The sequence below is a fragment of the Glycine max genome, chromosome 13, assembly GCF_000004515.6.
Source record: "Glycine max cultivar Williams 82 chromosome 13, Glycine_max_v4.0, whole genome shotgun sequence".
Lineage (NCBI taxonomy): Eukaryota > Viridiplantae > Streptophyta > Magnoliopsida > Fabales > Fabaceae > Glycine > Glycine max.
The window spans coordinates 39397526-39415004 of NC_038249.2; positions in this window are offsets into that span (position 1 = coordinate 39397526).

Below are 17479 nucleotides of genomic sequence, written 5' to 3' on the forward strand. Positions count from 1 at the left end.
CTCTGTAAGCGATGCATGGAATTTGATATATTTCAAAATTTAATGTTAATATAAAACCAAATGAATAAAGTAATGTTTTATGTTATATATATGATATACATTATTTCATGAATTTTCTTAGTAGTATATAAAAGTTTAAAAATTCAGATCTATAAATTATATTTGACTCAGAACTAAATTTTAAAATTGATGAGTGGATTAATTTATTTTAGACAAATAATTTTTTTGAGATTTCTAAAAATTGTTTAAAAAATACTTAATTTTGTGAAAATTAGCCTTTGTAGCATGCTAATTTAATTTCACATATATAATGTTTACTTTATTTAATTCTTAAATGAAAAAATAGATTCAATTTTCATTTGACGCTTTTCTTTTTCTTTCTCTTTTTGCTTTTTGACCAAGTTTTTTAAAATATATAGCAACAAAAAGATAGGATCACACATGTTTTCCTTCTAAGACCAGACATATAACCTTTATATATTATGATGTTTTCTGCCCTCCACTATCCAATGTCCAAAGAAGAAACAAGATGCATGTAGAATTTAGTGCGCAACCACATGAGAATTTAGTGTGCTTGGGTTAGTTAATTTTTTAAATAATTATTAATGTCTTAATTCGTTTATTTTTAAAATAATGTATCATATCACTGATTTTTTTTTTCTTAAAACTTTTATATTCTTATTTTTTATTCAAAAACTTTGTTCTTTAAATCAGTTATTATTTTAAATTTTTTTCTATGCAAAAATTTCATGGTAAATTTGATTTTTTTTTGTCCCCTCATGCTCCAAAATATATATGTTTTCCAATAAAATATTGGTAATAAGAGGGGAAAAAAATCACATCTTTCGTAAAACTGTGTTTTATTAAAGAAACAAAACTAAGTTATCAAAAGTAAAAAGACTTGAATTCAACAACTTTGAGGCAGTACCATGCAATTACACAGTTTGACTATATTTAGACTTGCAAAAAGAAAAAAAGTCTAGCAAGGTGTGTTTAATGCTTCAGACCTTTTTATGTTGTCTGATAAAGATCGAGAGAAAAATAAATGAAAAAAACGACAGAAATAAAAACAAACAAAAAAAGTCTAGCAAGGTTTGTTTGTTTTTTATTTTTAATTTAAAATATTATAAAATATAAATATTATATTATATAATTTTTTAATTGGTTTTAAAATTAATTAAAAATTTTGCACAATAAAAATTTTGACTACTTTTAACAAACCAATAATCAAAATGCAAGAAGACATGAATCTTGCGCAACATATATTTCAGATCATCATTAATTTTGTCATATTTGCGTTGTAATTGTATTTTTTAATATATTTTATTATTTTTGACTATCATCTCAGTTATTACACTTTTGAACTTTTATGTCTATTGTATAAGATAGATGTATCAATTATTTTTTCATTGTGTTTTTTAATTTATTTTCATACTACTGACTAATTTTTTTAATTTTTAATTAACGAATATAACAAAAAAAATATCAACAACACATAAATTTAACTACAAAATTACATGTAACATAACTAAAAAAATATATTCTAATTTTATCCAATTTATTTTCTCTTTCTTTATCTGTATATTTTTCTTTAAAAAAATTATAAAATTATAAAATTTAATTTAATAAATAAGTAATTTTTAAATCAATTTTAAAAAATTATATAATATACTATTTATATTTTATAATATTTTAAATTAAAAAAAAAGACAAAATGTGAAAGATAATACGTTCATTCGATTCTACAACTATGAGATCTCTTTAGTCACGATCATTTACAAAATGATGTGAATCAAAACATAATATTTAAAGTAATATAAATTAGAAATTAAATTATAAAGTGATATAAATTAAGAAAAAATAAAAGAGAGAGTATGTATTCACGCAAAAAAAAAAAAAAAACTGAAAAACATGCATATTCATACCCCAATAATTTTAGAGTGGATGAGACAGGCCTTTTGTGTGGACAAAAAAATGAGAGTAATTGTGATCCACACTCAACCTCGTATGCAAAAAATTGAAAATTTATGCACCACGCTTAAAGCACACATTGGCAGCACTGCCGCGTACACACACACACACACACACACATATATATATATATATATATATATATATATATATATATATATATATATATATATATATATATATATTATTGAATTATTAAAAGTGAGAAAATCATCAACAAGTCTCATTGTGAGACCTATAAAATTTTATATTTTTCTGAAAAATATAATCAAAATTGAATAGTGAAAGAATATATTAAAAAGTGGATTGTAATTCTCCACATATATTAATCCTTTTTTTTTGTGAGAATAGAATAAAATCAATACTTTCTTGCACTGATTATCCTTTCACATTAATCCAATTGCATTCAACATTGTGGCCTATGTATATGCTCAACATTAAAATTATTGAGTCATTTAAACGATGAACTAATAAACCAAAGTAGAAAAAGTATGATCCGAGCAAAATATGCTTACTTCCAAAATCACTTTTCTTCCTCCTCCCTGAAAACTGAAAATCACTCAAACCATTGGCACAATGAGCAACACATTGAAAGAACACAAATCAACGTAAAAATAAATAAAAAATCAACATATTATTTTCTTTCAGTCACATAAAAGCACTAGCCCAATTACTTATCCTAGGAAGTGTTAATCTTTGAAAAATCGAAGAAAGGCATGATCAGTACACTAAAGTTAAATTACAAATAACAATTAGGATTCAATTTAGTTAGTTAAATAAAATGTTTGAATTGTTGTCGATCTCTTTATATTTATCTTTGATTCCAATATACTAATAGCAAATGCCTTGAAGATTAAAAAAAAGAAGAGAAATGATTTAGCCTCCGAAAAGAAAGAAGTCGACCCATCCTCTGAAATCCTTAATTTTGATGCATATCAAGTTACTTGGTTTGGATTGCAATCAATTAAAAAATTAAAATCAGAGAACTAACATCTGTTTCCTTTTTATTGAGTTGGCTGATAACTCGATTAAAAATGGTCAGAGACTTTAGCATTACTCAACAAAGAAACTTGTTTTTTTTTTTAAGAGAACAAACAAACTTAATTACTTTTAGAGTGCATTTGGACAGTGATTTTTAAGTAAGAAAAGTAATTTATTAGATAATTTAAATTTTTGTAATTTAAAATTTATTATTTGAATGTTTTTTACGAAGAATTTAAATTTTTGAAATTTTAAAACAGAATTTTAAACAACTAAAAATGTGAAATTTCAATTTTCTTCTAAAGTATGAGAAATTAAAATTTTCTTCTTGATATAAGAATATTCTAAAACGTTCGCGTATTTTCTTTATAACTTTTATCCTCTCTTCCCCCTTAAAGTTCCTAAAATCTCATTCTCGAAGCGACTCTTCTCTCACGCCGATGATCCTCTTCTTCAAGAAACACCGTATGAACTTGTGTAGCATCGATCGGGTGTGGGCATAGGGGGACACGTAGAATTGTACCCGCTAGTCAGGGGAGCAGCCGTTGCTATCCATCATGTGGCGGAGGTGCTCGCCAGCGCAGAGAGCTTGGGTCATGCCTTGCGCCATGTGGTCGGGGTGAGGTGGTGTACGCCGCCGTGCCCCGGTTCCTCTACGACTTTCCATGTTGCATCAATATTCTTCTTTTTGAAAGCACACCAACCATATCTTTTCTTTTATTTGCATTCATTTTTTTTCACCTTCACAATTTTAATTTTTTTGTCCAAACATAAAATTTTAAAAATAAAAGAATTTCAATTGAAGTATTTAAAATTCTTAAAATTTAAAATTTTTCAAAAGAGTGAATAGGCAATTTAGTCCTTGAGATTGTACCCATTTTGCATATTAGTCCCTAACTTAATATTAAATTCAAAATAGTCCCTATCTTTACAAAAGTGTTGCAAAATAGTCTTTCCGTTAAATTTTAAAGTAACGCCGTTAGTGAGGTCAATTTTAGTATCACATGGACTATCCAACATGGCACTAAAGGATGACGTGGCATGACACGTGGACGTGCCTCCTAAAAGATGTCACGTCATTTGATGATAACAAAACGAGTAAATAGACAATTTAGTCCCTGACTTTGTACCACTGTTGCATATTAATCCCTAACTTAATGAAAAATTCAAAATAGTCCATATCTTTTGCATAAGTGTTGCAAAATAGTCCCTAACTTATAAGATGTTGGAAATCGTGCTTAAAGTGTCCATGTATTGCAAAGGTTGTGCCTAGCACGATTTCTAGCGGCACAGATTCCTCCTTGAATTCCTTGTCATATTTTGATTCCTCTGGTTTTTTCTCTTCTTCTTTCTTTTCTTCTTCATTTGCTTTTTTCTCCTCCACTTTGTTTTCCTCTAGTTTTTTCTCTTCCTATTCAAAACACACACAAAAAAAATCAGAACACGGAATGATATATTGATGGTAATTGAAGAAAAAAAAAAGAGGAAAAGATAATGATTTTGCAGACCTCGCCCATTGGTGTTGACGGCTACAAAGATAAGGTTGTTGCTGTGGATTTTTGGTTCTTTTTATTTGTGCAAGTGTGTGTGGATTCTTTTTCGTATATATGCCTCAATTGGTTCAGAACCATCAAATTTGAAGAAGCCACTCATTTTATCATCATCAAATGATGTGGCACTAAAATTGACCTCACTAACAACATTACTTTAAAATTTAACGAAATGACTATTTTGTAATACTTATGCAAAAGATAGGGACTATTTTGAATTTTTCATTAAATTAGGGACTAATATGCAATAGGGATACAAAGTCAGGGACTAAATTGCCTATTTACTCGTTTTGTTATCATCAAATGATGTGACATCTTTTAAGAGGCACATCCACGTGTCATGCCATGTCATCCTTTAGTGCCACGTTGGATAGTCCACGTGGCACTAAAATTAACATCATTAACGACGTTACTTTAAAATTTAACGGAAAGACTATTTTGTAACCCTTTTGTAAAGATATGGACTATTTTGAATTTAATATTAAGTTATGGACTAATATGCAAAATGGATACAATCTCAGGGACTAAATTGCCTATTTACTCTTTTTCAAAATTTTAAATTCTCTCCTACGTACTCTTATTTTATTACGGGGAAATGGTGAAAAGAACTACAACCCTACAACGCGCGAAATAATAACCCCTCTAGCATCCTCTAACAATAAAGACAACATAGATATTGAATCAGTGTTGTGACCACTATTCGCCAAGAAACCTGCATATTTATATGCCTATCTGTAAGAATGGGACAGCTTAGTCGACCAATCTGTTCTACTTAGATATTGAACAATATCATCAATACCTTAAAACTTGGTAAATGATGCAGTTATGTCAATAGACATCAAACAAGGTTGGGCAGCCCATGTTCATGTCGGCATTAAAATAAGGCTTGGGCTACTGACCCAACTTCTTATATATATATATATATATATATATTTTAAAATCCCTGTTTATTTGAGCTGAGGCCTAACATTCACGCAATGGCAAAAAAACAAAGTGGGTTTACTGTTTTCGACTAACAAAGTGAGTTTAATAATAAATATATTTTGAATACTAATTAAAATTTTAAATAATAAATATTATCAATAATACCATATATGTTATATGAACCAGCTTATATTTATTTACAAATTATTAATCAATTTATTCTTGTATTGCAAGTTTTTATAACTCAGTACATGTTATAACAAATTACAAAAGCTTAATTACAAAAAGTTGGTATAATCCTTTATAATCATAAGGAAAAAATAGGCTTAATTATTTGATCCTAATTTTTAACTTTTTGATGAATTTTATTTCTAAACAAATTATTTTATCACATTTTTTTATTTCATCCCTTGCTTTTAAAACAACTTGTGGTCAATTGGAGATCTCCCGGTGTTTCTACCCGGTCCCTTATATTACCAACAACTTCTTGGTTCTTGGTAGTGTGGAGGTTAGGCAGCGGCATGAGCTAATGGCAGATCAAGCAATAATGTAAGTATCTATAGTATATTGGCATTAATGAATAAACTCTAAGGACTTGAATGGCGATACCAGAGCATATTGGTAAGAATGAAACTTTAATTAAGGGTAATACTTATAGATGAATAAAATTTTCAGAATTATCGTACCATGTGAAAAAGACTTACACTTAAAGAAAAAATTGTTAAAATATATATGTGAATATAAAATCTCACGTCGAATATAAATGTATAAGTTGAATAATAATATATAAGAGAAAAATTCACAAATTTAATACCTTAATATTTTCGATTGAACGTCGTATAAGCTCACTTGTATGATTTGCATTGATAAATGTTTTTTATCCTTAATATATATTACCAACATATATCATATCTATAAAATCATATATACACTAATCATCAAACGAACTCTTAAAACTTTTTATGTAATTTTTTATTCATTCTTGGAAGACTTTGTTAGATTGGATTGACAAGTGCACTAATTCGTTTAAGTAGTAATTAAAACGATAACACTGAATATCGTGTTCACATAGAATTTATTATACTTCGATTATGCATATTCAGTGTTTGTAAACAATTTTAATTGCAGGGAAGTAAAATGGAATAGCTCATTCATGTTTCAAATTCCTGTAATAATTTTTCTCAGCTTAAAAGCACATGACAAAGACAAACGTAGAATTGTAAAATAGAAAAAAATACCAAGGTGAATGTATTGGAGAGTATTCTACTGAACTTCTTTTGACGTGATTAAAGAAGTTTTTCTCTACTTAACATTATTCTAATGTTCCTTGCATCATTAAATTACTCTAGTTGTAATTCCTCACACGAAAGAGTCTAGCTCTCCTAGTTTCGTTCTTGATTCATCAACAAACTCATTCTAAGCAAGCTGCATTACGCAAAAGATGCAGTATTTACTAGATTACTTCACTATTCCTATAAATGAAGGCCTCTAACTGCTCTACCAAGTTTCAAGGACTAGAAGCATTTTCCAATATTTAAATTAAACTCATTCTAAGCAAGCTGCATTAAGCAAAAGATGCAGTATTTACTATATTACTTCACTATTCCTATAAATGAAGGCCTCTAGTTACTCTACCAAGTTCTAAGGACTAGAAGCATTTTCCAATACTTAAATCCTAACAAAACATATAAATGGGTGATAAAGCCACAAATATGGACAATAAACATAGATAGAAGCAGAGAACAATAGCAATAATATTAAATAGATAGTTAGAGTTTTTACATTAAGGGTGCTCAGTGGAAAAACTCCCCAACAATAAAGTGTTTAGCCCTCTATTAGCAAGGAGGGCTCAATGCAAGAATGAAATGGTGAAGTGAAAGTGTGAAGAAAAATATTTTCTTTTAGCCTTGGTGTTCTGTTCCTTCCTTTCTACGTTGCTTGACACTTGGTTTCCCCCTCCTCTTCCAGTTTTAAAGACTTTTGGGCTTCTCAAATTATGATTTTGTGCTCAACGAACATGTCTCGCTGAGCGAGAGTCAATGACTAGGCGCTTAGGGGGCTTGGACGCACTAAGCATGAGAAGAGACAAAAGCTTTGCTGGACGATCTGGCTGCGCGTTGCTCTCTCTGACTTAACATTCTCTAGGGTTTTTTCTCTCGTCGAGCGAGCTGGCTTCCTCGCTAAGCGGATGAGTCTCACTTAACCAATCTGGCTCACTGAGCGAGCCCTTTAGCAGCATTTCCAAATCTTCTCTTCTTCAGCCTAAAAATTCAAATAAGTTCTACATTAGTCATCCAAATGGAGTTTTCACTGTATAAACTCACAAAATTTAATTATTTACAAATCTCACAAAAGAAACCATAAAATTAGAGATACATTGTTACTTTTTATCCATTTTTAATGCATTTAATACTCTTGAATAGCAATTAACAAACTTATCACATGGTTTATTCTTATGATTTCATATTTAGCCATATATATTATATTATATTATTTTTCCTTATGCGTATCAAACGTTTGAGTCTTTACGTATCCTGTATATATATATTATCCATGTAAAAGTCTTTCAAAAAATAATTTTCAGTTAATTGACAGCGTAATTGAGCTCATAGAACAGTACAATTAAACTCATGTTTTAAATTAATATATAATATATTCCCGCATAATTAAATAGGTTACTGGTTCTCTCTTTGACATTGTCATGCATATGTCTTTGATACTTGTCGATTAATGTCGATGGATTGATAAGTGCACCAATATATTCCAAGTAGTAAAGTTAAGAGAAAGTTCAAGTATCATATTTATAAGAACTTTATTTGTATTTAGATAAATGAATATTTAATTAAGAAAAAAATTAGAAAAGGTAGTAGAAAACAGTAAATTAAATTTCTAAAAATTAAATCCTACAAGAAAAACAATTAAGCATGATTTTAAATTAATTAATTAAAGACAGAAAAGATAAGAAAATCCAATATTATTGTAGAAGGAAATTCAGAAGATGAGAGTGTTAGAAACTTAGCCTACCAGAGCTATTATTTGATATAATATTAATGATTTTTCTCTATTTATAATTATTCAAATTTACATCAGCATCTACTTGTATACTCTAATTCTGGTCCTCGCATGAAAGAGCCTAATTTATCTATTTTCTCTCCCAAATTCCTTTGCAGAGCTAAAATAATAAATTGCATTTAGAATAAAGATGTATGATAAGCTAAACAAATATCAACCTATCCTTAGTGATAACTTTATTTAGATATCATTTCCGAGTTCTACTAGCTAATAATGTTTCCCAACACTAACCATAAAACTTACCACACAAATGGGTGATCAAACCACAAGCAATAATATTAAGAATATAAAAAGATAATACAAATGTAATATTCATAAATAGATAGAAGAGAAATTACATCCGTAGTTGGCTATCAAGTTTCCAACAAAGGGGGTTTAGACTCTCATTGTCATGGAGACTTTACAATTGTAAGAGAGAAATATTTAGTAGAGGGGGAAAAGATAAGAAATGGAAGTAATGACTCACATGGTTTGTTTCTCTTTCTTCTAGCCTTTGCCTTATAAAGAATTGTATTCTGTTGAAATTTTTGTGTGTCTTTTCCTTCTTCTCTCTTCATCTTTTACACATGTAGATTAGCGGACATCTCTCAACTAGTCTGATTTTCTTAATTAGTCATATTTTTCTTCATTAGCTTATTTTCTTTAATTAGCATGTTTTTCTTAATTAACCTTTTCTTAATTAGTTTTCTTTCCTTAATTAGTCTTGTTTTTCTTAATTATTATTATATTTTCCTTAATTAGTCATACTTTTCTCAATTAGCTCTGATTTTCTTAATTATTACTGTTTTTTGGGCTTTATTTTATGCACTAAACTTCATAAATCCATCACTTTTAATATTCTTTATACAAAAATGTAAATGATATTAATTTAATAATTATTTGTTCAAAGAAAAAAATAGGAAAAAAAATTACAAATTCTTATAATTTAACCCCCAAAATATATTCATAATTAACCATTATCAAAATCCAAAAATTAAGGTAAGGATAAGTACGACCGTGGCATCTCTAATTATAGATAATTGGGCTATGCATGGTTTCTTTCATTTGCATGACACACAAATCCCAATCCATCCATAAATTAACCATTCATTACGTCTCAGGCTGGCTGAAACAGAAAGAGACCCTCAGAATTCTAGGAACCTTTCCTTGAATCGTATTTGACCTGTTTTCCATGCAATTATATATGCAGTACATGCAACGTGTGGCTGAAAATATATTATAAAGCAAATGTTATTCAAGTTGTTAGGATATTAGTTAAAAAAATTAAAATATTTTTTTTATTAAAATGTGTTAAATTGTGTTGTTAATAAAGTTTTTTATGTTTTCTTATAATTTTTATAATATATATATATTTTTTAAAAATTTAACTAATTTTTTAAAAACACTTACTGGCAATATCTTATATATATAAATACATCTATGTGCTGTCTAAATTATCAGTCGACAGTAAACACATGTACGGAAAACGTATTTATCTGAAAATACACTTTTTCGGGAAGATGAACATGGACAACCTAGTTCGTGGTCAGGCGACCCCAACTATCTAATCAAGTTAACTCACTCTGTTGTAAATGAAACTTACGGCCATTTTCTTAGAAGACTTTTTTTCTTTCTTTCTTTTTTTTTTTTACTTAAAAGGTCGTATATTTTTAGATATATGATGATTATGTATATTAAAAAATTATTTTAAAGTTTAAAATTTTCATATATTGCCAACCAATTATTTATTAATAAAATATATACTGTCAATAAAAAAAATATACATTGTCTAAAAAATAAATAATCATAGTAAATATCATTTTTAAAATAATTATTATAAAAATTGAAAATTTTATCATGTGTAATTGTTTACAATTAAATGAGAGTGTCAATAAACTTTTTTGTATTTTAAATTAAAATTGTAATATAAGAGTTATAAGCTGTATAAAATGTATCATAATTTACCTAAAAAATGTATCATAAAATCACTTTTTGAAAATTAAACAACATAACGTTTTTTTTAGAAGAACAACATAACCTTAATTCATAGACTTTCACACTAGCCATGGCAGAGAAAACAGTTTTCTTAATGCATGTTCATTATGAACTATAAAGCAAGACACTAATGTGTGACCCTTTAATTTACAACCGATTGTTTGAAAATTGCTAATATAGTGATTTTTTAATGTATTTCTTAATTAATCGAATATGAGATTAAAATGATGTTATTTTTTTCACTGCAAAATGATGTTATGTTTATTAGCATGATTTATATGTGAAATAATATATTCTTTTTTATTATTAGCATGATTTGTATATGTTATGTGTATTGCAATTATTTTGAAATGAATGTCGATCCATTGCTAGCTCTGTTTATGTGTCTTAGTATTCTGGTACAAAGAGAAATAATCTTCTCCGAAAAAAGTAAAATTGCATTTTTTATGATACCAAAATTTAGATAAGTATATAGTAGTGTAAAAGATGCAAACCAAGATGGAAATGACATGCAAATAAAGGATTCAAGATGGAAAGCTTTGCATTGGCATTCAAATAAATTCTCTACAACGAAGTAAAATTGATCGCCAATACTTTAAAATTTGGTCACAAATCAATAAACTTATGACTTGCATTGACTATCAATGAAATGCTTTTGATCGATCTAGCTAGAATATCACCAAACAGTAAAAAGTTTTAAGAAGTTTAATTTGTGTGGCACTTTTGGAATGAAGTGAGTCGAGGATCAAGAAAGAGTGAATAACAAACATATGTAAAAGTCATATATGAGGATCCTCACCAAATTTCCCACTTCACATACTCATGTATGCCGTAACAAATTTTTTAAACTTTTGACAGTTTAGTCAATGTAATTTTCCAGATTGATCAAAATCAATTGAAATTTTTTCCACATCACTACAGCAGAGGATCAAGTTTTTCAACTACGTACCATATCTACTTTTCCTGAAGGTATACTGTTTGTCTAACCGAAAACTAGAGGGTCTTTTTTTTTTTTAACAGAAAAAAAGTATTTATATATATATTATGTATAAAGGTTTAGGATATGCCACAAGTAGTAACATATCACATAATCATATTAGAGTCCATCTCTATACATGCTTTGTACCTCAACAGAATATCATAATCATAATCTGTTATGTCCACCTAGCATTGAAAATAAGATACACTAATAAACAACTTCCACTTAAACATACTATACTAGGAGAAACAGATCCCTGTATTGTCAATATATATATATATATATATATATATATATATATATATATATAATTCAAATAACATATACATTAAACAAAGTGCAAACATACACATTGTTAGTTGTAACATGTAAACAAATATGCATTTATTTTTATCATTTTCAGAGACTACTGCAAAATTAAACCCACACAACTTTTTTTTATCATTACGAAGAGTAATGCAAACACAATGACACAGTTTACAAAAGCAGTGACTAACCTATTTGTGCAAACTCACAAAGTCAAACATAGTAAACATAAATAGTAAACACGATTTACAAACAGAAGGCAAGCACAGTAAATGGGAAGAGAACACACATGCTCATGAGAGCAAGCACAACGGTGAAAATGATTATAAAAGCGACAATAGTGGTGAGAATAAGGGTGAGTGCAAGAGCAGCAAAGGCACAAAATGAAATATTGTATTGTTCAAGAATGAAAGGATTCTGGTGGAGTCATATAAGGGGATCTATAGCAAGACTTTCTAGATCAATTGTATTAGAATTGATCTTGAAAGTCACTTTCTAGATTAATTCCAGTCCAGATAGAATTTCTAAAATTTGTAAATGCATGAACACTTTAGATGGATTGCAAAAGAAACCATCTAAAATACACGCTCTAGACCAATTAAAATACAATTGGTCTACAAATTATGGTCTAGAATTTCAATTTTTTTAAAAGACATCAATATTCTAGAGCAGTTGCTAAAGAGTTGATCTTGCAGAGTACTTTTCAGATCAGTTCCTATACATATTGGTTCTACATGGGATTAATCTCTAGAATGCTCATCTCAATATTAATACAAGAGTGGCCTTGTCTCACATGCTTTAATTTATTAATTTTCTTGAAACTGCTGCAGATTATCAATTTGAAAATATGTATATATGACTTACTCTTTATGAGACAGATTGATCAACTAAGGTCACTTTTTTTTTTTTTTTTTTATCATTACCAAGGTCACTTTTATTAGCGGTTTTGGGTAAAAACTACCAAGTCTTTTTCTAAAATAAATAGATAAGCTTTATTAACATTTCCTTCATATAACTATTAACATAATTGATCTTTTGTAACATTTTCAAACCACCGACAGTTTTTTATTTTTGTTATTTCTCACATATTTTATTTTAATTTATGACAGTTCTCACATATTTAACAACTTAAAGTATTAATATAAGTCTTTTAACGGCTACTAAAAACTTGGTTATATATAGTAGATCCATTTGTTTTTTTTTTAAAAAATGCATGTAGTAGGTGCCACTTGTAAATGACAGTGGGACCAGCGCACTTGAAGGTTAGGTTTTAGTATTGACTAAGGTGTTTTTGATTTGAAAATTGAGAATATAATTCAGAACTATCCGTTTATGGGCATATACATGCATAACCTTCATTCGGGGTCCCTACGCCTGTGACCCGTCGATGACATACAGCCACCAGCCGTTGCACATTTTGAGTTAGGTTTAATTTTAGACTTTTTAGTGTTGATTAAGGTGTTTTTGTTGGAATTTTTTATTTCAATAATTAATGAGGGTTAATATTATAAAATTCTAGGATCTTATAGTGAATTGTTCTAGGTTATAAAAATAAGTTTGTGACTTTCGCATAAAGAATAAAATAAGAATTTAAGATGAAAAATTCCAAAACAGTTTTTATTTTAAATTTGATTGCATTCAAGATATACATGTATGGCCATATTTTCCACGTGCCTCTAATGAACTTACGAACGTGAATATTCTGATATGTGTGTACAAAGTAGTGAAGTGATAGTTTTATTACATATTGTTGAACTGAAATTAATTGCTACTCGTGGAAAAGATTACATTACTTGCGTAACGGTTCCAATCTGAGAGTACCGAATACGTCTATGTTCAGCAACATCTTTTTTTAATGCTTCAGAAATAATTAAAAGGAAAAGAGCAAAGCAGAAAGAAACTACAAACAAATAAAAATTTTAAGCTAGAAATACAGGACAGAGTTGAAGGACAAGAATCCCAGATCTTGTTCTCATGAGACAACGTTCCAAACTTAGCAATCCGCAAATATATATGTCTCTATTCATCAGCAACATCTAAACATCACAAACAGCAAGAAAATTAATTAACAGCCTAACTAAACAAACATTGACAGCTAAGTCAAACAATCAACCACGCGTGTCTGGATTAGATTATTTTCAATATTACTATAATTTTGTTGAACAGAAAAAAAGTACTATTGCTTTCTCTTTAAATCTATTTATTAATTCGAAGCATAATTAAATATTATAATGTCAATATAAGAATATGTTTTTATCATAAGTACTTTTTTTTAGATTATAATTAAAATACTAATAATTTATTTTATTAATATAAATACAAACCAATTTATATTACAAATTAACATTGTTGTACTATTTTTAATTTTATTATAAATATAATTCTTTTAAACAATTATATAAATAAAATATATTGTTTTAAAGTACTATTTATTGAACGTTTTCAAACAAATTTATTTTAGCTAGGAAATTGATAAAATTAATTAAATATATAATTATCAATTAAAATAATATATTTTTTCACAATTAATCCACAGACGCACTGAACATATGCATGCGAGATTGAGAGTTATAATAAGATCATGCGCAAAAGTTGTCGACTGATGATTAACCTTTTTTCTTCGCTTTAATTTCCTTATCCTTTCAATTGGATAATGACAGGCTATAATAATATTTAAAAATGTCATTTTTCAAATAATAATACCTTTTCAACTAATTTATCTGGAAAATTATTAATCTGATGAGCCGAAGAAATTATTAACTTAAAAAAACCAGAAAATTAACACACACAGATATTCATTATTCAAGAGTTAATTACGTGTGTAGTAACCCTAAAACGTTCGGTAATAACGATTACTTCCTTCCTGTTAAAAAAACGATTACTTCCAATGAATTAATTAAATTGTTATAAAAGATTTGTACGGTTTCTCAAAAAAAAAAAAAAAGATTTGTACGACCATAAACATATTTAAGAATCCATCATGAATTAGACTCTAAAGTATTTTACTGAACTACATAATAAAATGAGTTTCCATTGTTTTAGTGATGGTCATCCACAACAAAATTTTGTCGGTGAAAAAAAAAACAAAATATTGTTTCCTTTGTGATCATTTCGGTCATTATAATCAATTTCAACGTCCATGGAATGCTATTAGCAATTGGGGTGCCAATATAAAGTAAATGCTGCTATTGGTCTCATTCCAATTATTTTTTATCTCTACCAAGAGACCAATTCTTTTTTAATTTCCAAAATATCTTTTTTACGAAATTATGATTTTGTTGAATAAAATACATAACAAAATTATGATTTCTTTAACAATCATTTTCGCGCTCTTCTTAATAGAACAGAATCATGATTTCGTAATATAATGTACAATGAAATTACGTGTTTATTGTATTTTTTTTGTTTCCTCAAACTTAATAATGAAAATTCTATTTTTTTCACCTCCTTAACACAATGGAATCTTCCATTGAATACAATATGGTGGAAAAAAATTACCAAGTTAGGGGTGCAAATCAAAGGGGAAGGGAAGGGTTGGGAAGGGGGAGGGAAGGAGAAGGGAAGGGAAGAATTTTGGGGGCAGAATGGTATTTTTCCCTAGAAGTAGGGGGCTAAAAGCAATTTTAGTTGGCACTAACAATAGTAACATTCATGATTATCAAACTCTCGAGTTAACTCGCTAACTTTTACGAATTTATGAATTTACTTGTCCTCTGCGAATTGACTCTTAAATAAACTCTTTTTTAATTGGTAGACTCTGGGTAAACTCTATAAACTCTAAATAAACTCGGTAGACTCTTGAGTTTATCACCGAGTTAGCCAGTTAAAAAAAATTAGATCAATATGTAAGTTATTTTTTATTATTTTCTATCTGTTTAACATTCAACATATATTCATTTAGTGTGTTATTCTCAAATACAAAATTATCACATTTAATAATATCAAACTCTTGTTCTCTAATAACATCAAATCCTTGATGAGAATGATCTACCACTACTATAACCTCTACAAGTTATTGTCTAGTGGTGATGTATTATTACTAGACTTGGTTATTTAAATATTCTGAACTTTATGATTTAATGTTTTGTTTTATTATATTGTTGAAATGTTTAATTAATATGTTATTTATAAATATTTTGTTATTATTTTTATATAAAACAGGCTCTTACAAATCTACGAATTGAATCTATGAGTCGAGTGAACTTTCACGAATTTATATAAATTCTTGAGTTTAATAACCTTGGTAACACCCTAACAAAGTCATAATTAATTTGCAAAGGCCTGTCATTGTGGCTACACGCCCACCATATCATAATCACTGTCACGGTTTGGTGCTCACATTCACTATTTTCTTGAGCACTCATCCAAATAATTAATAACACATACTAAGTATGAGTTTAAAAAAATACTCATTTAAAAATAATATATATATACTAACTATTAGTCCTATCGAAATTCTCCCGAAAATGGAAGTTACATCCTTGCTAATCAGAGGTATAAGGTTGATGGATTGGAAGAAGGGTTTAAAGGTTGAAGGAGAAAGGGAGAAAGAAGTCTTGGGTAGAAATCTCTCGGTAACAACAAAAAAACTCTAACAATTAACATCCGCTGACAAAGAAAAAAAAAACTTGCTAATGATATTCTAAGGCCACTTCAATGTGCTAATTTGTCCAATTATCCAAATAGACAAATATCGTTGCAGGCCTTCTAAACAAAATCCAAAATTCTCTCGTCAAATGCAAAGTGTGATCCTATTTATTTTCGTCTAGCTTGTCCCTATATTTGACTCAATAAAGTATGGTCATATACTGATATACACACATGTACCTCCATTCGTAACTCTCCAAAAACCGTTAATTCATAATTATTATCTTTTTTGTCTACGTTACGCAACAAGGAAAACTATGAGAAATGTTTTAAATACCAGGTTCTTAGCCTGTTTCCGTCCAGTGGTTGATATAGATGCCATGCTCAAGTCTAGAGCTGTTGTTGATCGCTCTGCTAATCGTAGTTTTGCATGTATCCATGTCGCAGACAAACATGACACCAAAAATAATTCAGCCACCATATCCACGTTTTTGGACCAAGAATTGGCACATAAATGGGTTGTGCCAGCGTTTTTGTTAAGGTGCATGATTAAATTAAGCTGTGGTGTTTGAAATTAACCGTGTTGCATACTTTGTAGCTAGTCTTCATATATATATATACATTGCTTTGGTTTTGTAGATAAATTGAGCGTATATATTTATTACCATAAATTTATATAAAAATAATATATAGTTATCGTTTTGAATATCTTTGCCTCGGACAATACAAGAGCTCGCAATAAGAATCGTTATGGTCAAAATTGTTTCGAATCAAAGAACACATCAAAGCGTGAGTCGTCCACTACTAAAGGCCAAGTAAAGAAGCAAAAGAAGTTCCCATGCGTTGGAATATACTGTCTTGTCGTAATTAGCTTAGCAGTTATGATCTTTTTGGGTAAGATTAATGTTATTGTTTTGACACCATTGTTGTTATGGAACGCAAGCTTTTGTTGCTGGCCAAAAGAGATTCCCAAGTTGCGTAACGGAAGGAGTAAGGAACGTTCGCAATGGGCATTAAATCTGTTACGCAAGATACTCATTTCTGTGCTTGAGGGTCTACTTCTTTAACAATAAACATTTCTAGCGACCTTAACCTTTTCACATTTAGCAAGTAGTCAATAGTTCAAGCTTCAAGG